Raw genomic sequence first — 25,566 nt, forward strand, 5'->3', positions numbered from 1 at the left:
TCAGAACAATAACTTCTTTCTAAATTTTTTCTTCTTATTTTTCCTTTCTTTACAACCTGAAATGGATTTAACTGTTTTCAGATTACAATTTTTCCATTTAAAGCAGAATTCCACTTTTCTCTTGACCTGAATTATTTTTTTCTCAATATGGACCACTCTTTATCATCCTGATCTTCAGTTCACCAGCAGGAGAAACTGGAGAGAACACAAGTGCAGTCTGCCAAAGGGAACCAGGCCTGCTGTTACTAAAACTGAATATAGGATGTGGAATATATCATGTTAGGCCAGGTATATTTATAAGGGAATTACAATAACCTAGACCCAAACCCAAATAAATATGTTTACTTCTATTAATAAAAAATATATACCCAGAGAGAATAATTTAGCTACATATTAGTTGTTTACAGAATATTACAAAAATCAATGATTCAGGTCAGGTAGAACTAGATTTTGGACATGGTCAAACTTACAATTTTACCTTATCAATAGCATATATTGAAACAAACAAGAATGAAAAAAATAACATCAATGCAAATTAAATATACATAACACCAAGAAGTTACCACGGGTAACATTAAATCAGAGTTTATGTCCATCAACAAATGAGTTCCACAGGGACATATTTTAGGGCCTGTATTATTCATATTGCTTATAAATGACCTGCTGCTGTATGTACAACATTAAAAAATCTGATCCATAATGCTGATGATACTACATCGCACAAGTCTGATTCTAAGATTAAAATGATGAACAGACAAATGGGTGAAGATTTATATCAAGATGAACATTGGTGCTCAATGAATAACATGTTTTATCAATCCCTAGAAAACCAGGGCAATGTTGCCTGGAACTAGGCAAAGATTATCAGTGAACAAATGTCCAGATCTTGAACTGCCTATTGAATTAAATTAACTGTCAATGAATTAAGTTAATTGAATTGAGTTAACTGAATTAAGTGAATTGAATTGAAAATCTGGACACAGAATAACTGTTGGGAGTTCATGTTGATAAGAATCTCGACTATTGCAATCAAGTGAAATAATTTTGCCCTGTTGTAAACTCACGAATTTATCTTTTACAGTTTAATCTGCCACTCAGCTATTGGGAATTGTTCTACAATGCATTAATTATTCCTCTATTGGACTACTGCTGATCGATTCGGGAAAATACAATTGATACCAATATTGATACCATCCACAAACTTAAAAAAAGGGCAGCTTGAAGAATCAACCCAGATTTACCATGCAATATCCCTTCCAAAATTTTATTCTCAGAATTGAAATGGTTGACATATAAATACAGATTAGCCTACCACATGTCATTATTAAAGTTGAAAGTTAACTGAATGTTGCCCTCAATATTTACATGGTAATTGTTTCGTTTTTAAGTCAGAAGAACAACACTGAGCAACTAAAATGAAACCAACTACATATGATCAGTGCAGAATACCATTTCCAAAAACACATACATTTCAAAACCATTTGCTTACTCTAGTGCTATTTTATGGAATGAACTCTCTGTAGCCATTAGATCAGAAAGAAATCTTCATGTGTTCAAAACAAACCATTATCTTGAAGGGCAGTTGTCACTTTAAAAAAATTAAAATATTAATTATTAAATATTAATACACACTCTCTGATTTGCTCTGATAATGCATGACATTTACTTAATTAATATTTATAAATTACTGCACTTGTATAGGAAAATATGAACGAGTTTTTCAAATGTAAATACTGTATGACCTTAGAAGTGCAGTATATCCAGCCTACAAAACGAGTTCATATTTTTCCATACAAATACAGGAACCTTTTTATCATGTGCTCATTTACTTATTCTACCTAATGCTTAATTATATTAACAAAATACACTAAAAGAAACAAAGTAACTGAATGTAAGCTGTATTCCAAATGTGAAGTGGCAAATTTTATGTCGATCTAACAAGAATACATTAGTTGAGACCAGAGAACCATTAATTAGATTTATGGAGACAAGCACGTATTATATCGCCATACTACCATGTACGGTAATGTCCTTTAGAGGGAGAATCTGTTCCTAATTAAACATTTGTTTATACAGCAGCCAGGCAGACAATTTAGGACAAGGAAAACTTCATTTTCATGGTAAAGTTGTCACAACTGAGAGAACGCAGAAACTCTGTTACTCAAACTACCAGGTCAAGCTGACCCTGACTTTGGCGCCTCTGGGAAAAGGTGGCAGAGATATTCGATTCTGATTGGTTACGTTAAATGAGATGGCGTGTTCCAACACAAAATTTCATAGGTTTTAATATCGCCCGCATAGAATTTTAATCAGTCTAAGCTTTTCCTATAAGTGGAAACCCAAAAACTAGGACTCTGGGAATTTGCAAGACATTTCTGCAAAACAACTGTTCTCCAAAAAGGGGACGATTGTCGAAAGGAACCAACGAACTAATTTACCGATTAGAGGGAGGAACGTTGAAAGCAAAGGGAGAAAATAGCTCCTGAGACGTATTATTCTGGGACGTATGAGGTGGTGTTATTCTGAGACCTATATGGAGAAGCATAGAGAAGAGTGCAGTGAGACGTATAATCCTGTGACGCAATCCTGCAACGTATTAATTTCTGAAGACTTATTCTGAGAGTGTCCTGAGACGGATGGTAGAAAGTATCATCCTGAGATCCAAGGGTCTGAACAGCGACAGAGGAAGCAAACAGACTGAGGACAAGCAGGTTATGAAATCGTACAAGATGTTGACTTCAATTGTTCACTCGATCCTATGATGAACTAAAGCTATCAGTAAACAGATCGGCTATTTTATTTAAATCTATTTGCGTTTTTCTTTGTATTTCAGTGAAAGTTAAATTTCTAAAAGCAGAGTACATTCCTGATGTAATGAATTTTCACAGTGTTTGTGTGTAATTGATTAAATTGTTTGTTTACATGTACGGGGGCTTGTGTTGGTTTGTTCTATATACCTGCTCAGATCTTTATGTATTCCACCTATAAGTTTCACCACTTATGTTTATATTTACTTGAACCAGGCAATAACATCGAGGGCGGTCAACCCCTAGATAACGAAAACCAAATACGGAGGGACATTCACTCCCCCCGTTTAACACCAAACTAAATACTCAAGCGCAGATTCATCATTACACAACAACATTATTACTGCACACATAACTCTGCCCAGATAAATTTGAACTTAGTCACACACTTGGCATAACTTTCGAAAGAAAATGGCGTGTCTAGTTAAACTTGAAATCTGGAGTCATATTGTGAATGAATGCACATTGCAACAACTTTTCCATTTATCTGGAATGAATAGATTTTGGTATTATTTTCGATTCTACAAAATTTCATGATTATGGATTGGATTTATATGTGACAATTCCACATGAAATACATCGGATTGAAGAAGCGAGGGAGAAGCGTGTTAGCATCTGCAAATGTGTTTCTGTTTCTGTCACTGAATATTTGAAATCATAATGTGGGGAAAAAGATGAAGTCTTTCAATTGCAATTATCAAAAAGATGCTATGGAATTTTGAGTGCAGTAAAGAGGATGTAATTGCACTTATATTCAAAATTACAGTACAATTTCGAAATGTGTAATCAAGATTGAGAACCTATGACATGGCTTATGTAATTCGGACTTGCCAAACTAAGAAATTATGTAAAACTGTAAGTATATTTTTTGACATTCTTATTAACAGCTAAACAGACAGCTTATGCCTTGTCACTTGTATGTTATTTGTAAGGACCCTTTCTTGCATCTACTGTATAGCTAGCCTAAATCTGAAAAACTGCATCAAAAAATTTAACGTGGAATGTGCCAAAGCAGCTGGCATGTGCCAGTCCATGAAACATCTGCTTTACTTCATTCTGAAACAAATTTAATCAACCAAAATGTAAAGTGCCTACTATGTGAGTGTACATAATTTGTTTACAAATCAAAAGTGCTGGTGTCTGCATCCATTGTTTGTTTTCATTAGAAAGTAGTTCCCTTATGCATGTGAATGCAATATGAAGGTGTGCAATATCGGAAAATACTGAATGATTCTGACAATGTAAAGTTAACGGAGAAAAAAGGAGCATGCAATACTATGTATTATACTGTGTTACCCTCAAAAACTAAAGTGTTTACTATTATTATTATTATTATTACATAGACAGGCTCTTGTCTTGTCCCAAAGGGCATGGACTGATGCTCTATTTGTTCGAAAATTTATCCCATTATAGATGAGATCGAGTAAGGTACAATTTTTCTAGGTTCGGCAAAATTTTAAGACATGGCCTGGTCACTAATAACAGACCAACAGCAAGACAGATCTAGTCTGAAGAACACAAACTGGCTATTGCAGATCAGCCAATAATGGACACTTGAGTTTCCCGCTGACCTTAAGCGAGCTGCAACTACTCCCATGATCCTGGTAAAGGCTCAGAGTTCAGACGGTAGGTTGAATGGCAGAGCATGAAACGGAAAGATGTTCCGGTCAGAGCAAAACCAAAGGTATTTCCTGTGAGGAGGAAAGATATGGATGTGAATGTATGAATCCTAAAATTTGATAAAGACTGCCCAGTTACTAGGTTACTAGGTCTTGTGACATTCCTGATTGAACAAGTGGTCTCCATCTTGAAAGGTTCCTCCTGAAGAGATCTGTTTAGGGAGGAAAGGTCAATAATGAGATGAAACTTACCTCCATGAAATTCTGGGAGTAGAAGGCCAGAGAGTGATCACTGAATGCCCTCTCAACTGCATCCTTCTGAACAAGGAAGTGTGCTTCTTCCTTTAATCACACAAGATTCAAACTGGTGGATCAACATGGGGGACCTTGCAAGACAAGGAAGATCATCAAACCAAAGCCAGTCTCCACCTTTTATGATAGAAAAGACATAGCCAACATAGATTATGCCATCCTCTGAAGAAAACAACATAGCCTGGCACCCATGGGAACCAACACTCTGCAAGTCCCTAGGGCTGTCCACCCTTGTCCTTCAGAAAGGGTGAAGGACCACAAACTTTCCCCCTGGGTCTTTGTGGTACACCCTTCTAGAACCAGACTGCCAAGGGGAAGCTCTGAAATGGGGTTGTTGCTTCAACTGGTGATGTAGGGCTTTAAAAACTCTATCAACAGACCCTATGGCTGGTCAGGATTATTTCTTTTCTTGGCTGGTTTTAATGGACCAGGAACAGATGTGTGGGACCAGTGTTGATGTTCTTTCAAATCAGGTAAGGCAACAGAAAGAATCACCCTTCCAAATATTAGAGTCTCTGCTTCATGGGAGCAGCCCTCAGAAGGTTCCTACCATCTGAAACTGTGAATTCTTCCCGTGGACTGTCCTTAGCAAAGGACTTGGCAGGTGACTGAGTGCAAATTTCCACTTCCTAGTGCATTTGGGACAAGGTTTGCCTCACTTCCTCTTTACTGACCAAAGTTCATCAATGACATTGAATTCCATCAACCTCACAATCATGTGGCCTAGGTCCAGAAGTCCATGGCTGCATGCTGAGAAAGGACTAATTGCTTCTCTGTGGTGGAAGGCCTAGCATCCTGCAGGGATTAAGGATAATAGTAAAGTGTGGATGCTGATCCAATACCCTTCCCAAATCTCCCTAAACCTATGACCAGTCCCACACAAAGGAAACTGCAAACTGGGGGCGGGGGGGAATTTCAACCTAATCCCTGTCCTTATAATGTATGGGCACATGACTGCTGCATCACAACAGCTTACCATTCAGGTAACTCAGATCTGGGGGAAAACCCTTCCCAGTATATGACAGACTTGGATTGATACTCTACTCTTATTGAGTGGCTTGTTACCTTCACCAACAATGGACCGAAAGGACTGAAAGGGCAATGCGCTTCCTTGCTGGGCAAATGCAAATCACTTTAAGCTTGAACCAAGGTATGGGCAAGAAGAGGATGAAGCTCCTCCCTCAAGAGGTTGGCACACCTCACTCTCTACCCTTCTAGAAGTAAGGCTATTGGTCCTCCCTCTCAGGAGGGTGAAATTCACTCTTTGTTCACATAAATTAAAGCAGTAGTAATGTCTACAATCAGAAAAAGAATGAAGGATAGGTGTGCATGGGCAAGGTATGTGCAGGGTGGACCACGGACATCCTAGAGTACTAGAACATTCTCTTTCACCATATTTGGGGGATGAATTCTCATCATGGATTCTGGGTTCTTTTTTTCATCCAGAAAGAGCAAGCTTTGCAACAGCAACAGGTTATGTATTATTCATATTAAAGTAATTATTTTATGAGCTTCAAAACCAGCCAATATGTGGTGATCTTCACAAGAACAAATGTTGATTGGCTGAAAATAATGACCTGAAAAAGTTTTAACTTACTTTTCATAAGAAATCTGTTTATGGTTATATTGTATGCAACAGCAGACTTGAACCATAAAACTATTTTTATTTTATCACTGTTGCTACAAATGTACTGATGGATGTACATGGGGAGGTTTCATGGGCTCAATGTCGTTTTACAGACTGCACATACAAGGGAATTTTTTTTTTCAAACATGAGCCATGCAGCATGTCATTTTCATCATTTTAAAAGTTTTCTCTTTAATAAATTAATTAAATGATGTAAGCATGAATTCTGGCTCACCATAGATTAGTAATCTGGTCAAATGTTAAACATTATGGTCCATTGGAACTGAATTAGTTGTCTATGCCCTAAGACCTTAATCACTTGACCTGTCGATTCTTAAAATGCTTATGCACACAAGATTGGATCAGATTAATTGACCAATGTCCAAACTGAGCATCAATCTCAAGAATAATTCTATCTCCTTTGTCCTAAAACAACTTTTTCATCAGACAAATGGAAAATAATCAAATCTCTGTGCCATCTCATAGATAAGAGAAAGACATATAATGTTCTGCACAGTCTCATGGGATTCTCCCAATTGTCTCCATTCATACATTATTTTTTGTAGCCTTTTCCACACAAAGAACAATAGATTTTTTTAAGGTATGAAAAATGTGTAAGGAAAAAATTAATCAACATTTTGGGAAGTTATCGTGTAATGTCAAACTAAAGGACCCAACACTGCAGTGCACTCCACATCTTCCACATGATTCTCACTATTTTAATTTGTGTACATCTGATGTGACTGCACTAAATGCATCATGCACTAGTGCATTTTGTTGGAATTTTCTTATATACATGTATATTGCATTGGATAAATTTTAAAAAAGACAACAATGACAAGGATAGATATCCCATTATTCACTAGTACAACATTTTGTTTTAATTTTCTTATATATGTGTATATAGCATTGGATAAATTTAAAAAAAAGACAACAATGACAAGGATAGATATCCCATCATGCACTAGTACAACATTTTGTTTGAATTTGCTTATCATAACTACTGTGGAACATGCATTTTTATCTGCCATTTTCATATGATCACTTGGTAAAAAAACTGAACCGTCCTTGCTTGATGGAAAATTAAAAACTCGGTGATGTAAATAAGTACACATACATTAATGACATCATGTGAAAGGGGCACCATGTATGATATTCGATTACTGTGGATTCTGATAATGAAGGAAAGGCTAGCATATGATGGAAAATAAAACCATACTTCCAGTCAGGACACAATGTAAAATTACCGGTAATGACTTGAAAGTAAAATTTTCCTTATTTCATTTTTATTGAAAAAATATCTGAAATTCAACAACTTTCCATGACCTAAGTGAAAATTCAAATGACTTGCTATGTTGACTATCACTATATGCTATAACCCTTTACCTCATAGAAACTGGTGCTGTATTGGCTTATTGCCATACGCTGTAACATTTAACCCTTTACCTCATAGAAACTGGTGCTGTATTGGCTTATTGCCATACACTGTAACATTTAACCCTTTACCTCATACAAACTGTTGCTGTATTGGTTTATTGCCATACACTGTAACATTTAACCCTTTACCTCATAGAAAATGGTGCTGTATTGGCTTATTGCCATACACTGTAACATTTAACCCTTTACCTCATAGAAAATGGTGCTGTATTGGCTTATTGCCATACACTGTAACATTTAACCCTTTACTTCATATCATCTGTTGCTGTGTTGATAATTGCTATACACTGAAACAAAATACACTGTAACATTTAATCTTTTACCTCACAGCATATGTTGCTATGTTGACTATCACTATATGCTATAACCCTTTACCTCGTAACTGCCATATTCCCAGACAGTGTTTGAGACTCAAACAGTGTTTTGAGATCCTAAGTGTGTGTGGTGGGGTCATTGCACATGAAAAAGCTACCTCGTCCAATTGAAGATAAACCATCTTTTCATATAATCATAGAAAATGATTGGAAAGTCAAATCTGAATTTAATAGATAACTTTTTCTGATTTCTTCAAAGCAAAGATGGCTGGTAGACTAAGCATTGTCAAAGATCATCACCACACACCCAGAAGCATGTGAAGACAATCATTTGATCTTGACCTCATTGGCACTGAATAAAAACACACACCTGTTTTTGTTTTTAATTCCACTGGATGGTGAAAAATATGCTAGATGTAGTCTTTGCTGCTTTTGACACTTCAGTAGTAAGTTTGAAGGTCATGCAAGTGTCATTAATGTCCATCTATGTTCTCACATGAGATTGGATGGCATGGTTGTTCAAACTTCCCAGTTGGATTCTCTGAGCGAATCCATATAAGAACCAAGTTGTTCCTGACAACCATAATGTTAGCATTGTCAGAACTAGTACCCAAGTACAAGTCAGGTATATCTTAGACTTGAGTCCAAATTTTAGATTCAAGTATTTGACAAAATGATGAGACAACTCCACCTAACAATGGCACTTGTTCTTTCCTGCTCATTTAAACAAAAGTTACCTTACAGCTACCAATGGGACTTGTTCATTCTTGTTCATTTGAACAAAATTTACCTTACAGCAACCAATGGGACTTGTTCCTTCTTGGTCATTTAAACAAACTTTACCTTACAGCTACCAATGGGACTTGTTATTTCTTGCCCATTTAAACAAAATTTACCTTACAGCAACCAATAGGACTTGTTCATTCTTGTTCATTTAAACAAAATTTAAATTACAGCAACCAATAGGACTTGTTCATTCTTGTTCATTTAAACAAAATTTACCTTACAGCAACCTGGGACTTGTTCTTTCTTGCTCATTTAAACAAACTTTACCTTACAGCAACCAATGGGATTTGTTCTTTCTTGCCCGTTTAAACAAAATTTACCTTACAGCAACCAATGGGGCTTGTTCATTCTTGTTCAATTAAACAAAATTTACCTTACAGCAACCAATGGGACTTGTTCCTTCTTGGTCATTTAAACAAACTTTACCTTACAGCTACTAATGGGACTTGTTATTTCTTGCCCATTTAAAAAAATTTTACCTTAAAGCAACCAATGGGACTTGTTCATTCTTGTTCATTTCAACAAAATTTACCTTACAGTAACCAATGGGACTTGTTCTTTCTTGCTCATTTAAACAAAATTTATCTTACAGCAACCAATTGGACTTGTTCATTCTTGCTCATTTAAATTTCTACATTATTATGTATATGTGGGAATGTATGCAATACTATTTGAGAAACACAAGGAGGATGCTTGCATGAGCTACTTTCAATCAGATCTTTTCTCTAGCAATAATATGTGTGGCCTTGTAAAAACTGTACCAATATTTAGCTGAAATACTAATCTTGTACTTTTTGCAGTACTAATCTTCCAATGTGTCTGGCTATTAGGTATTTCGTGGAAGTAACTTAAATGCTCCAAATATGCATTCAGAAATGGTTCTTTAAATATTTTTAAACTTATTGCAAACCAAGCATGGATTTCTACAATGATAACAATTATGGCTTAACTAATACATAACCAGACTTTGAACAGATCTGTTTGATGACCTTAACATTTCCAGTTCACAAGTAACACTTTATGTCTTGGTTGTATCATCATCAAAAGTGACAATACTTCAACCATGGAACATAATGTATGTATTTTTTAAAAATAGATCAAAAACAGGTTATAAATATTTAGTGTGAAATTTTAAAAATAAATTACTTTGAGTTGTTCAAAACACTATGACATCATAAGGCAGTCAGTATCTTAGCATTCAAAACCTTCACAAAAGATTAGCACATGTCCTCTCAACAATGTATCCTCCTCCACTAATCTCAACAATGTATCCTCCTCCACTAATCTGGATCAATACAACCCTATCCTAAAGCCCATTTATCCTAAACCAGATTTTATGAAAATATTATATTATGAATTCTATTTGCTGTCAATCCAGTGAATGAATAAAAAAGTCAGAGATGTTGGAGTGCAGCCTAAATAATTACCCTTTAAAGGACTGGAGGAAAAAAGTGACTAAATTCTTCATTTGCCTGATCACAAAAATATATTTAATAAGTAATCAAAAAGGTATCATGTCACAAAATTAAACTGTTGGTAAGATGCAATTTAATAAAAGAAACAAAGGAGCCACCTTTTTTCATCTTGGAAACCACTGATGATACTTTATAAAGGACTGTCAATATGGACATTTTCCAATTAGGATACCTACAAAATTCTGATATTTTTCCATATCACCAAATGTCAGATGAAAGACAAACACAGAGGCATATCAGAAAGCACAGAAAAAGTACACAAACCAGGTTCCACATTTCATGTCTGAGGAGAGGGGTCCCAAGTGGCTGGGTGGTCTAAAATATGGCGTTAAACCCTAGAACAACAAGAACAACATGTCTGAGGAGCATATAACTGTGTTGAGTACTCAGACCCATGATTCATTTCAAAGTCAGCAGATCATACAAAATTGGTTCGTAACATGCCAATCAATTGCCAGTCAACACTTGGTTACTGATCCTATTAACACATTAAACCTCCTGACCTCCCAAATGTCATTGCACAGACAATGCCAACAGTGAAATTGAATAAGTTAACAAAAGGTCTCCAATATTCCTCAGTATCGAAGTCTTCAGATATAAACCAAACAATAGTAGAGTCAAACTATCATTTTCAGTACATTATTTGCCCAACCTGTGATTTAGATGACTTCTAGGCATGTGCACCAGTATATTATGATTGAATCTGAAGAACAATGTCAATGAAGAGGCCTCAATGACCTTGAAAGTATCCAGCCCTAAATTAAGCAGCTGTGCAGAAACCAATATTTCTTACCAGACTTGTCATGTTACCTTTCAAATTTAGATCCCAAAAATCTATACGTTTCTTTCTATTCAAAGTGCAAATCAACCCACAAAGTTTTATCAGGGAACTTAATCTTGAATAAATGTTACTGTGCAAAACCCATTTTCCTTCAAGTCAAACGACCTTGACCTTTCACTCAAAAATCAATAGGCATCTACATCAACTATCCCTAGGTGCAAGCCCTCTACAAATTTTGGTCAATGAACATGGTCTATAAATCACATTATATGAAAACAAGTTTACTTGCCAATGCCATTGACCTTTGACCTTCTGACCCCCAAATAAATCAGTTTCTTTTTTATCCAAAGAGCAAGCCATCCACAACTTGGGTTGAGGTCAAGTACTTTCATGTTTGCATAGAAACCATTCTTCACTCTTCAGCCAGTGATCTATGACCTTTTGACCCCCAAATAAACAAGCCTCTTCCTCATAGTGTAAGTCATCCACAAAGTTAGTCCAGGTTTGTCATGTAGAACTAGCATTGTTGTACAGAAATATTTTTTCTTCTTTAAATCACAATGACCCTGACCTTAGACTTTGAGCCCCAAGATCAGAAAGCTTCCTCCCAACACCAAGGCAAATATTAACACTGTGCAGATTTGAATATTATCCACAATGTAGGGTGTAAAACAAAAGTTTCCAGATGACAACTTTCAATTTAACAGTTTTCTCCTTTAATGACAGGTGGCATATTCTTCTTCTGTTTTTATCATCAAAACTTTTTATCAGTAGGCGAGTAACAATTTTAAACAAATGTCATTCATTACATCAATGTCAATGAGCCAATGAAAAGTTATTTTTCAACAATTTAAATTGTACATATTACTTGTCATTTATTTTCAGACATTGAATGTAATTATAATATTTTAAAATGTTGGCAAAAAAAGTAATTATTCTCTAACATCAGACGAGTAAAAGAAAAAACATCAATAACAAACCCTGGCGTCCTTAAACAAAGAGATTCAGAATATGTACAGAAAATATGGTAGTCTATTACCTTAAATTACCTTTAAAACAATTTGCCTGGATGCATATACATGTAGTAAGATCTTGAATATCTTTACTAATCAGGAATTGTGAAAATGAATACTTTTTTAAACTGTCAATAGAGTGCACAAGTGGACCACAAAATTCTGTCCCTGGTGGACACGTGTCCTTTATAAACATGTTAAATCTGACAACTTGAGAAGAAAAGTGGTTTCATTAATGTGTTCCTTCGAGACCATGTGGATATGTATTCATGGATGTAAGTATGGTTTAATGGAATATCATAACAATCCTGTGGTGTAAATTTAGGTATCCCTTAAAAGGCATTCAAAGCAATAATAATGGCAAATAGTGTAAAATCCTTCAAAATACAAAGTGGATTTTATTAAAAATATAAACTTATTCTATTCAAAATTCTAGAACCTCAGCTGGAACATAATCATGGATTGCATTTCATGGCTAAAATACATGCCTCCATGAATCACATCTTAACAAGATACAGGAATGAATCTTCATGTTAAAGCTAGCAGTGGGGTGGCGGAGGGGTACGGGTAATTAATGTGATGTCCTTTGCAAGACAGATTTCATAAAAACTTTACATGACCCATTCTGTGCTGTTACTCTAATTGTTGCTAAACCTGATAAAAAGATCAACTCTGAAGAAACCAAACATTCCTATCCACATTCATTGGCATATCCATGCATTTGTGTACAAATGAAAATCTATGTAAAACGACGCCTATTCAAAGAAAGGATTTAGATCTATACGACATTTCTGATCACAACATCCTACAAACCAGGAAATGTTCATACAGTATTAGAGAGTATAACCACATGGTAACAGTACTGGGCATGCAATACAATTATCAACCACTTTTGTTTACTGGGCATGCAATACAATTATCAACCACTTTTGTTTACTGGGCATGCAATACAACTATCAACCACTTTTGTTTACTGGGCATGCAATACAACTATCAACCACTTTTGTTTACTGGGCATGCAATACAACTATCAACCACTTTTGTTTACTGGGCATGCAATACAATTATCAACCACTTTTGTTTACTGGGCATGCAATACAATTATCAACCACTTTTGTTTACTGGGCATGCAATACAACTATCAACCACTTTTGTTTACTGGGCATGCAATACAACTATCAACCACTTTTGTTTACTGGGCATGCAATACAACTATCAACCACTTTTGTTTTGTTGGTCAGATTGTTCTGGTCTCATTCAAAATAACTATTTACTGTCCTGCCTCAGAAAAATTTGATAGCAGTGGTGATGACAGCGGCAATGGTTATGGTGATTATGATGACAATTTTATGATGATGGTATGATAGTTTGCTGTTTATTTTTAAAGCAGTGAAGATACTGAAAAAGCATTGAAAAATCATACCAAGCCACCAATATATTCCAATTCAAAATTGATTGCTAAAAGTTAGAAAGAAACAATGAAAGAAGAAAGCATATCCCCTTACCTTCAGGTTTCTAAATTGCTTGGCTTATAGCAGAAAGGTTGCATCATAGTCAGCATTTGTTTGGAACTTCTAAAATTCAAAGAGGATTGTTTAACAGTTGTAGAAAATATTTCTATTTATAAAAAAAAACAAAAAAAAAAAAACACGTGGACAAAGGGAGGCAACTCTTTCTGGCTTAGAATGAACCACACAATACACGAACAAAACAATAACCATTAAACTTGACTGACTGATCAATATATTTTGCATTTAGAAAAAATCATGCTGCACTCTACATCTCATGTTTGAGTGCACTGTAAAACATGGTTATGATGCACTAAAACATCTCTGTCAAGTCAAATTTGTATTGTTGCTGGAAGTGGACATGTTTTATTGAGAAATCTACAGGATATTCCAATCATGTATGGGTTATCAATATTATTGTATGACAATCATGCAATCTAAAAACATGTCAGTAATAAATATAAATGTCAGCCAACATTCTTCTATTGATGACTATACACATTTTATATTCGTCTCTTGCAAAAATCATTATCATCATGTCTGCAAACAAATATTTGTTGTACATTTGGGTGAAATAAAATTTCATTATCTTTAATTCTAACCCACCTTTTGTTCATTCCCATTTTCAATGAAAAGGAAAAGAGTTGTCTCCCATTGTATCTCTATGATCAAATAGCTCCAATTTCCATAATCTGAATGGAGTTTGAATCATACCATGATATCAGTGAATTTATACACTTATGCTTATTAAATTTATTACAGAACATGAAGCAAATCACAGCCTGCGTTTCAAATCCACCACATTAAGCTTTTGAAAATCTTTTATTTCCCATATGGATCATTCAAATTTGTTGCTATTAAGAATTTTAAATCTCAACCAAGAAAATGTATGTGAAAACAATAGACCCATATACCCAGATCTGCCATCATATAAGGCACCAGCAGATCAGGGTCCATGTGTTTTTTTTTACCAACTGCATTTATCTATGGTCCAGTATGCCATGGCTAATCTCTCTCTATGCTGATCATACTAACATGTGAGCACATATGGCAATCATACAATTAAGCTCTTTTAAGCATAACAAATTTTTCAATGTTGTTTTTTAATTATAATATACTTTACAACATATTTTCTCTACTTATCATTATTTTCAAGGTCAGTTTTAAATGTAGATACTTTCTTTCTTTTCTTGTTCAGTTCTCAAGAACATTTAACAAGACCTGTTGTCATCACATGGTTTATGTAGTTATGCAGTTTGTTACATCACAAACCTAATGCAACCTTTATGCATTTATTTGTACATTCTGCTTGAACCAAAAAATTCATCAAAATAAGAGTTTAATATTGGCTGGTTCCAGTGTTATATTTTTAAATTAAACATCAGACCCATGAGTCAAGATGTGTAAAAAAGAGTCACAACAACTATGTATTTATATTTATATTTAAAAGTGCATAAAACTTGTCACTACTAACATTCCATGAAAGCATTGAACAAGTACTTACCCAATATACTTACATTCCGTTTTTTCATTCAAAAAACACCACAACAAAATATAACAATTCACACACAAAATTAACATGCAAGCAAATCTTATTATTCAAAATATAAAGATTATGATAAGCACTGTAGATACTAATATATCTGTTCAAGTATACAAAGGATTTGATGTAAAAATATTCTGTAATAGAATATCTCTTTCTGCTTCTTTGTTCTGTAACTTATCTCTTGCATGGGTACAACTGTTAAGCACTGATTAAACGCAACTACTACCAAATGACTTTAATTTTAGATTAAAAACAACTACAACACAACCACCTCAAAGTGAAATTAAAAACAAAAAATATTACCTGGTGACTTTAGTTTGCATACCTTCATCTGGGATTAAAAATAACTACTATCCAGCAAATATACTTTGCATACCTTCACCTGGAGATTAAAACAACTACAACCCAGAGACTTTCATATGCATACCTTCACCTGGAGATTAAAACAACTACAACCCAGAGACTTTCATATGCATACCTTCACCTGGAGATTAAAACAACTACAACCCAGAGACTTTCATATGCATACCTTCACCTGGAGATTAAAACAACTACAAGCCAGAGACTTTCATATGCATACCTTCACCTGGAGTTAAAAATCAACTAATTTTCAACCACTTTATTTTTAGGTTAAAAAAACAAAATAACAAAAACCAACACAGTTTTTGATTTAAAAAAACAACTATTATCCAGTGTCTTTACATTTAAGATTTAAAGCCGCCAATCACCATTTTATGGTTGCACAAACATTTTATGTACTAAATGTGGTACTGTGAAAAATTGGCAAAGGTGCTGCACAGATTGTGCAAATTTTACTTTTGTTTTATTAATCAATCTCACCAAGCAACATTACAAAAATGATAAATATTTCTGGCTTTTTATTAATTGTTTTATGTGCAAGCTAATCACAAAAACTCATTCAAGTTTTTGGAAAAAGATTTGCTCCTCTCTGCCAGAGAAAACAAGTGAAAATCTAGTATTTTAGTGTCTTTTGGTGCAAAGGATCATTTTTACAGAGTATAGTTTATAGGTTAAACAACAGGCAAGCACTTGCTTCAGATACTGCCATCTTGAACAAAAGTACCATGAATGGGAGATATAGTCTTCTATCAAGGCACTAACAGTTCATTCGTGGGATTAATGTCCAACAGGTTTGGATGACTCAGACAAGGATATGCAATCTTTAATTAACTTAATGTGCAGACACCATTTTTTAATTACAAATTAGGCTTATTATGACCATGACTTTGATCTTTAGGCCCCAGATTCAACGGATTTGTTTGTAATAGAAAGAATAAGCAATGTAAAGTTTGGTCAAACAATGAATACCATGACCTGCCATTATGGGACAGCAGACTGGTTCTATGTTGTTTTCAGTTGGACCTGTCTTACGAGAAAGCCAATATGGTATGAAGGCTACAGATACTGCCACATGGAAAGGAGGTTCTGAGGAACACAATTCACTATTGTTTAGGCAATATGTATTCAATCTGATAACCAAAACTCCATCTACAACTATTTAGCAAGGGTGATCATATATGATATGATTCTGTGCAAACGTATATGATGACAAATATTTCAGAGTCTGCATGAAGCTACCAGGAGAGAAGAGGTGATGGTCCCAAAACAATTTTCATACATATGAACTCTAGCTTGATCCAACACTCTATTTCAGCGACCTAGTGATGGCAATTATATGGCATGATGCTACATTTGGACAAATAAAACATTGGTTTCAAAACCTAAGTTTGCTAGGGGTGGAGATTTTTTCTGGTGAGTGATAAAAGAACTCCAGTTAAATTTTAAATTTTTAAAAAATTTTACTTTTAATTTTAATTTTATTTAATTAGAAAATAGAGAAAATGATAATGTTTCTTTGCTAAAATTTGTTTTTATTTAAAGAAAAAAGTTTGTTCTACTACAAATTTGCCTGATATCAAATCAGATAAAAGACCAATGTAACCAAGGATACAATAAAAAGGCAAACTACTGTTGCCATAGATTATTTTGCAACAAATCAATAATTCTTAAAAAAAATTATATTTATATTACCATTTACTGATGCAAATGTTCATTGCCTGTATAAAACATCAGATTAAAATCTTATCTGCCAATGTTTTCATTTCATTAATCACTTGCTTTTCTGACAGAAGTAAAACTTGCACTTATCTACCTCTTTGATCTTTACAAGACTTTTGAACGTCATTAACTCCAGCCTGTTCTAAATGCAAGAAAAGTATCAGTTTAAAAAAAAATAACAATTTTCTTCTAAGATATAATTCATCAGATGTACTTAATGGATCAAGATGTTCGAAGCATTAACTGAGTTAACATTTGAACCCTGGGGATGCAGTACACTCACCTCATCAATATTCAAGGTCTGAAATGTACTACATGAAAATGAGATAAAAACAAACAAAATTCAAAATTTGTGTATCAAAAATGATATTTTTGAGACAAAAATTTCCTTCTGAATTATCAGTTTATTTAAGGAGTCTTTTTTGTGTTTTACTTATCCATCAATGATCTGCAAAATTCATTAGAGTTAATCGTGAAATGAAACAGAACTGTACTGGCAGGTGCTGAAAATATCATAGCCAAGAGGTAGGAAATTGCTTCCCTTTCTTTAATGTATTTCCTATTTGCTATTTATAATGATTAAAAATGGTTCTAAGTTTCATCAAACAAATTAAATCAACTCATACTGATAAGTTTCCTTCATCAGAGATATATTTTACATTCACTGCTGATACAGTTCATCTAATTCAAAATTTGTAGTCATCTAGTCTATAATATGCTACATGAAATCACCTAATATTTCACCTTGAAAGATGGAGCAAATCTGCTTAACATTTCACATTGCAAGTTGGAACAAAAATGACCTTAATATTTCACATTGCAAGTTGAAGCAAAGTACCTTAATATTTCACCTTGAAAGTTGAAGCAAACCACCTTAATATTTCACCTTGAAAGTTGAAGCTAAACACCTTAATATTTCACCTTGAAAGTTGAAGTAAACCACCTTAATATTTCACCTTGAAAGTTGAAGCTAAACACCTTAATATTTCACCTTGAAAGCTGAAGCAAACCACCTTAATGTAATACATACATGCCAAACCCACGAGAGGTATATGCATAATTATTGCAATTATAAGTAGCCAAAAAGCATAATTTGGGTGTAAAATTGTAATCTATATATTACATGCCAGAATTAAAGCATGTATCAAAAAGATGAATTTATTTTTGCTACTAACCTGGTTCTGCAGTTGGTCAAAATTCTTGTCACAAACAGCAAAATCCATATGGATTAGAACCAGAATACCAACACATAACATACTGAAGAATTATTTATGTTCAGCACTCTCTATAACTAGTTTACATGTGTAACTTTAGCTGAATGATCATGAAATGGAATAATGCAATGAGCATGATCATACGCTGAATGTGATGTATTACTTTACTCTCATATTTTTAATTTAAGGTTTGTAAAGCGGTGCTGATTTGTCCTTTGGTCTGATCTGACATGTTATGAAGTTTGAAAAGATCCATCTGCTTCAACATGTCCCTTCATAACATTTCCCATCCACAACTCACATAGTATAGCATTTCACTAAACATATGGTGCCATTTTCTTTAAAAGTAAAGACTGGTCTGCTTACTAACTAACTTATCAATACATGTATCATGAATCTGTGAGGCAACATTCATATTTGAAAAAACTCAGTCTGTTTTTTGGGACATAGGTCATATACAGTTGCTATAAATAGCAAAAAAGGCAAGCACTCTTATGCTATCCTTATGCAACAGTCATCATTTTAAAAATATTCTCAAATTTTTATGAGTTGAATTAAAGAAATGATATTAGAATGACAAAAACAACTTTTTGTTCCTTTATTTTTTATTTTTTAAAGAACCAATAAATTGTAATCAATAAACAGGCAAGTGTAAAAAATAATTTGGTGAAGACAAGCTTAATGGTTATGCAAAAGGTGCAATGGTAGGCTTGTATGGTAATAACCCACCCTGTAAGTTAGAGCAAATCACCTCAATATTTACCTTGAATGAAGGAGCAATACACCTTAGTAATTCACCTTTGAAAATGCAGCTAAAATCCTTTTTATTTCACCTTGAAAGATGGAGCTAAAAGCCTGAATATTTCCCCAAGAAGGTAGGAGCAAATGACTTTAATATTTCACATTAGAAGTTCACCTTGTAAAAACCCATTCTAGAAAACTAATTTGACAAGACCTTAAATCAATATTTTAATTAACACATGCTTTAAAACTTTACACAGTAAAAACTGTAGAATCTGATTTCATAATGCAATCTGCACTGATAAAGTGAACAGCATGATAGTGAAAACAGGCTTCATGCATGCTGGTTGATATACAGGATACAATGTTCTAATTTTGGATGTATACAAGTTTCAAAGAATCCATTATAAAGTGAAGCCTCATGAAAAGAACTAGTCTTTGATTTATTTGCAATTCCATTTACACTATTCTGATTAATAGTATGATCCACTTGTAATAAGTATATATGTGAAAGCAGCAATTTGATTGGTAAATCTACTTTAACAAATGTGGAAGCAGCAATTGATTGGTAAATCTACTTTTATAAATTTGAAAGCAGCAATCTGATTGGTAAATCTCCTTTTATAAATTTGAAAACATCAATTGATTGGTAAATCTACTTCTATAAAGGTGAAAGCAGTAATTTGATTGGTAAATCTACTTTTATAAATATGGAAGCAGTAATTGATTGGTAAATCTACTTTTATAAATATGAAAGCAGTAATTGATTGGTAAATCTACTTTTATAAATATGAAAGCATTAATATGACTGAATAATCTAAAGGTCAACACTATCCTGGCTTGACCTAATATCAGCATCCAACAGATCGCCATCACATCTGAGATCTTGAGTTTAATGGAACTACTTTTTACACACACAATGTCTTGAATGGCAACAATTTAGATATTGTTTCTGTTGATTCATCAGACATATGTACAAGTTTGTGACATTGGCTTAATAGTTTAAGTCTGATGCATGTCTGAGTGCATGATTACTTTTAAACTATTCATGTTTGTATGGAGTCTAATTTTATTGGGGGCATAATTAGGTCAATTAGATTTATTATTTAACTTAACGAGTTTCCCTTTATAATTATAATATGCATTATTATTATCACCATTATTGTCATTGTCATCATCATCATTGCTAAAACTACAATCTAGTGAACTGGACATAATTCAAATCAAATGCCTAGTACCATTACACAATACCAGACTATAGCATTTAACACAGGATTGGAAAATGATTGGAATTTGTGAGGGAGTTATTCACTCAGCAAATCATTTTCAGTGGTTGGTGAAATTGGAAGAGATGATGATGATGTACATCCAAAAGGGTGATTGATGGACACTGCTTGCGTAAACTAAAATCCTGCCTCCATCATTTGTTACCTGCATGCACTATGCCCAGGAAGCCTATGTTAAAGCACTTAGTCTCTGATCCCATTCAGATCAGTATAAGTAATAGACAACCCCTGAACACAAGACTATAAAACAATGCTGAGCAGTTTTCATCTGCCAAAGCCAAGACTTAATTATCTTTTGTAGAAAGAACATTTGTTACAGTCAAAATACTAATTGATATAAAGGTGGTGACATGCAACAAACAAATTGAAGACACCCTGATCTGACCACATGCCTAATCAAAATTAAAACCTACTTTGTACTAACTGCAAGTTATAATCCTTTCCCATTTAATCTTACCAATCTTGCATGGCAGTAACAGCTGCAATGTTATTATTAAAGGGAACATTAAACAACAATTTTATCAAAGTAGTAAAAGAGCGACAGTGCAAACTCCTAATCCACATAAAAAATATCAGATCCAATGTGTACACTTGAAAAGATACACGCTACTGGAATCTGTGCACCTGCATCCTTTTATCCAGCAACCTGTATGCCTGTTAGTAACCCACACAACTATATTTTCTCTAATTTTGGTACACTGTGTGGCTGATTCATTTTATTTCTGGTAAAAAAAAAAATCACTGCAAATTGTTATAATCACATAAAAATAAACTGTATTGATCTACTGGAAAAAAAGAGATCTAGGCACACAGGTTCCGACACTATGTGATTATACAAATATAGACGACCATATTTACCTGTGGATACATCCCGTTTAACTGCAAATAACAGCAATCCAGATCTATCATTGATAACAGTGTAGACATTTATCTGACAATGTATTATGCAACAGTAGATCTGAGTAAATGCTGTTTATATTTGTGACATATTTATAATTTTGGGTACACATTAATAATACACCAACAAATACAGTACATGCATGTAGAATAAACAAGATGGTATAATATGGAAGACACTTAGATCACAGCATTTATCAGGCAAGAACAGGGTCTATTTTTGAGCATGTAATTGTAGAATTCATACTAGTATCTATAAAACAATCTTGCAAAAAATCAAATGCATGCATGAAAATCATGCATTCTACTTTCAAGCCCTTCCTTTATTTTTTCATTAATTCCATCCTAAAATTCAGAAAAGTTCTTTAAATTGATGCAGGGGGATTTCCCCTCTAAAGTTTCAGTTCAAGAATAGACCTTGCATGACACATGAAAAGTTTAAAAGTATACACAGCAGAAATACATATAAAATAAAATACAAACTACAAAAAAAAACATTCGTAATAAATCACAAGATTTATTAACTTTATTGCTACTACATCGAAAAAGTAGCATACAAAATGATATTGCTACTACATCGAAAAAGTAGCATACAAAATGAGTTTTCCACACAATGTTATGGATGTCTGATGAAACCATGCACAAAAAAATGTGATGCACAAAATACTCATTTGATTACCAGCACTTCATCCAAATTAAAACTCTCACATCACAAATACTTTTGTTTGCATTTAATCTCTTCTAGTACATTCTGACTTTTTGTTTTCAAACAGTCAGATCCAATCTATACAAACATAAATAAAATAGCTGTTGATGAAGTGTCTGTCTGGTAATCACTGACTATCTTTGGTATTTTACCATCATGCTTTGGACATTACCACTGTAGTTAAAGACCTGGATGGAATATGACTGGTAGTGTCAAAATTGGCTGTGTTTCTGAACAACATTCTGAAAAGAAATTGAAGACTTATGTTTATTCTTCTGATCACAAATGGATGAGATTTACGTATTGGAAGAGACCTGTACATTGGAAGAGACTCCTACACAGGAAGAGATCAAGGCATCGGAAGAGATAATCATACACTGGAAGACATTCATGCATTGGGACCGCTAAGGTGGCCTAGTGGTTAGAGTGTCCACCTTGGATGCGGGAGGTTGTGGGTTCCATGCCAAGCCAAGTCATACCAAAGACTTAGAAAAATGGTACTAACAGCTACCTTGCTTGGCGCTCAGCATTAAGAGGTTAGTGTTAGGACTGGTCGGCCTGGTGTCAGGATAATGTTACTGGGTGGGACATCATGCCACATGTCTGCAGCATGATGCCCCAGTGCTAGGCATCACTATAAACTGCCACACTGCAGACATCATAGCAATATGACTGAAAAATTGTTAAAGCTACATTAAAAATACAAATCACACACACACTCACACATTCATGCATTGGAAGAGATAATCATGCATTGGAAGAGATTCATTAAAGAGATTCATTGAAGAGATTCATGCATTGGAAGAGATTCACTGAAAAGATTCATGCATTGGAAGAGGTTCATTGAAGAGATTCATGCATTGGAAGAGATCCACTGAAAAGATTCATGCATTGGAAGAGGTTCATTGAAGAGATTCATGCATTGGAAGTGATTCATTGAAGAGATTCATGCATTGGAAAGGTTCACTGAAAAGATTCATGCATTGGAAGAGGTTCATTGAAACAATTCATGCATTGGAAGAGATTCACTGAAGTGATTCATGAATTGGAAGAGATTTATTGAAAAGATTCATGCATTGGAAGATATTCATGCATTGGAAGAGATTTATTCAAGAGATTCATGCATTGGAAGAGACAATCACACACTGGAAGAGACTGATAAATAATTAATTCACACACTGGAAGAGATTCATTCACTGAAGAGATTCAAGGATAGGAAGAGATTCACACATTGGAAGAGATTGCATTTCCACCTTTTCACTGTTTATGTGATGAAATTATCAAACATTTACGGGTATTACATTTGTTAGGAGATGTCCATGCACACTGTGCTTAATTAGTACACATGAAACACAACCATGTATATATCAGGGATTCTGAAATTCTGATGTTTCTTTTCATACATTATTCCTGAAAACAACACTGCAGCCAGATTTGTGAAAATTATTGTAAAAACATCCAAAGGCCGTATAACAAAAAAAAACAGCATAGACTGTATACTTAATAATTAAATACACCAGAAAATACATAATTTTCAGTTCCAAATTAGCTGCTGACCCCAGATGGCCAATTGATGTCAGCCATTACATATTACCAAAATTTCACCTCTGTACATGTGTGTTAAAGTCTCGGGCTCAGCCAGCACAGGCACGTGAAAACGCTTACCAGTAGCTTATCATGGGTTGGTGGCTCTTCCCAGGATTTTTCCAGTGTCTTCCTCCACCAGATATACTGGCCCAACATGTAGAGCCTGTCATGTGCTGAAAAATGGTATTAAACTCACAACAACAACAACAACAACAACAACAGCTGTTGCTTCAGTTTTTGCATCATCCTTCCACGCCAGTAATAGTTTTCTACCAATCTATTTATACCTTTTCTTCCAGAAAGGAAGCAATAGAATTTCACACAACAGCAGCATTTTATCCCACTCTAATGTTATACAACAAGGTGACTTGCTACAATGAAAATACAACTTGACAAACATTTTCACTCGAATCTGATTTAAAGCTTCATTTTGCTCAGGTCCTCAAGCACTTATTGCAGGAATACAATAAAAGTCAGTTGTTGCTCATTGTGTATTTATTCTTTATAATTATGACTAAGCCTACACATATTTTGTTCAAAAGGTCATGTCCATGCTGACATACCACCAAATTGTTAAAAACAATACATGGCATTTCAGACTAATTACTGTAATGATTATAACATAGATCCAAAGGCAATGAGATCAATTATAGGCTGCTTTTTTTTCCATTTGCAGGACTGCTCTGGTGGCCTAGTGGTTAGAGCATCCGCCTTGGATGCGGGAAGTCATGGGTTCGATCCCCGGCCGAGTCATACCAAAGACTTACAAAAATGGTACTAACAGCTGCCTTGCTTGGCGTTCAGCATTAAGAGGTTAGTGTTAGGACTGGTCTTCCTGGTGTCAGGATAATGTGACTGGGTGGGACATCATGCTACATGTCTGCGTCATGATGCCCCAGTGCTAGACATCACTATAAACTGCCACATTGCAGACATCGTAGCGATATGACTGAAAAATTGTTAAAGCTACATTAAAAATCAAAATCACATCACACCACATTCATTTACAGGAGTGATCGGGAGAAGCAAACAAATATCTTTAAGCTGATCTTTGAAATTTACCACGCTAGTGTTAACTAAAGAGTCAAGCTGTGCATTTTCACCTGTTTAATTTGCTCACTGCAACCTGTTTAACTCTTACTGAGTTACAAAATAAGCGATCAACACCCATACTGATTTTCCAACAATGCCAAATGCGTAAACCTAACCACTTATGAATTTTACTTCATTAAGGTGGTTTTTTTTGACACATCAGTGGATAAACAATGACAATCTGATATAATCTGAGATAAACAATGATAAATTCCCAGTAGCTCACAGTATGATCCAGTCAAAACTTTTGATCAGTGCTGGACATGTCAAGAAAATGGTCAATTCAGGATCCCTAATATACATACTGTATATACTCGATCATAAAGATTAATCCAACTGGAAACTACACAGACTTAGATTTGCTGGTGCTGACAGATCTGGGTCTATGCAGTTTGCTAGGAGTAATCAGTAGAACAAACAACAATGACCCTGATCTGCAGGCACATTATGCTACAGCAGATCAGGATCTTTGTTGTTTGAAGTTTTACACTACTTATAAGTGACTAAAGAAAGCATGTGCTTTTCCAGATGGATGCATATATGTTTCCTGATGTACATGCGTTTCATGATTTATACATACTTCTATTTCACAAAGTAATGTCATAAATGTTACATGAAACATGTATATATCATGAAACACTGCCTGTACAGTACAATATATATATATATATATATATATATATATATATATATATATATATATATATATATATATATATATATATATATATATATATAT

At 34.4% G+C, this 25,566-nt stretch overlaps 1 protein-coding gene across 6 annotated transcripts in view; it reads right to left on the reverse strand.

Moving 5' to 3' along the window:
• Positions 1–25,566, reverse strand: part of LOC149786272 (suppressor of lurcher protein 1-like) — a 533,176-nt gene that overhangs the window by 480,999 nt on the left and 26,611 nt on the right. For 5 of the 6 annotated variants that reach the window (XM_089976657.1, XM_089976656.1, XM_089976652.1 and 2 more), the window contains exons 3-4: positions 22,321–22,390; positions 13,677–13,745 (exon numbers count right to left, since the gene is read on the reverse strand). The gene's annotated coding sequence lies outside the window, so the exon portion shown is untranslated. Of the gene's footprint in view, positions 1–13,676; positions 13,746–22,300; positions 22,391–25,566 lie in introns of all 6 variants that reach the window. The other variant, XM_089976654.1, reaches the window with a different exon arrangement.

This window comes from Sinohyriopsis cumingii, chromosome 12 (assembly GCF_028554795.1).
Source record: "Sinohyriopsis cumingii isolate HCF-2022 chromosome 12, ASM2855479v2, whole genome shotgun sequence".
Lineage (NCBI taxonomy): Eukaryota > Metazoa > Mollusca > Bivalvia > Unionida > Unionidae > Sinohyriopsis > Sinohyriopsis cumingii.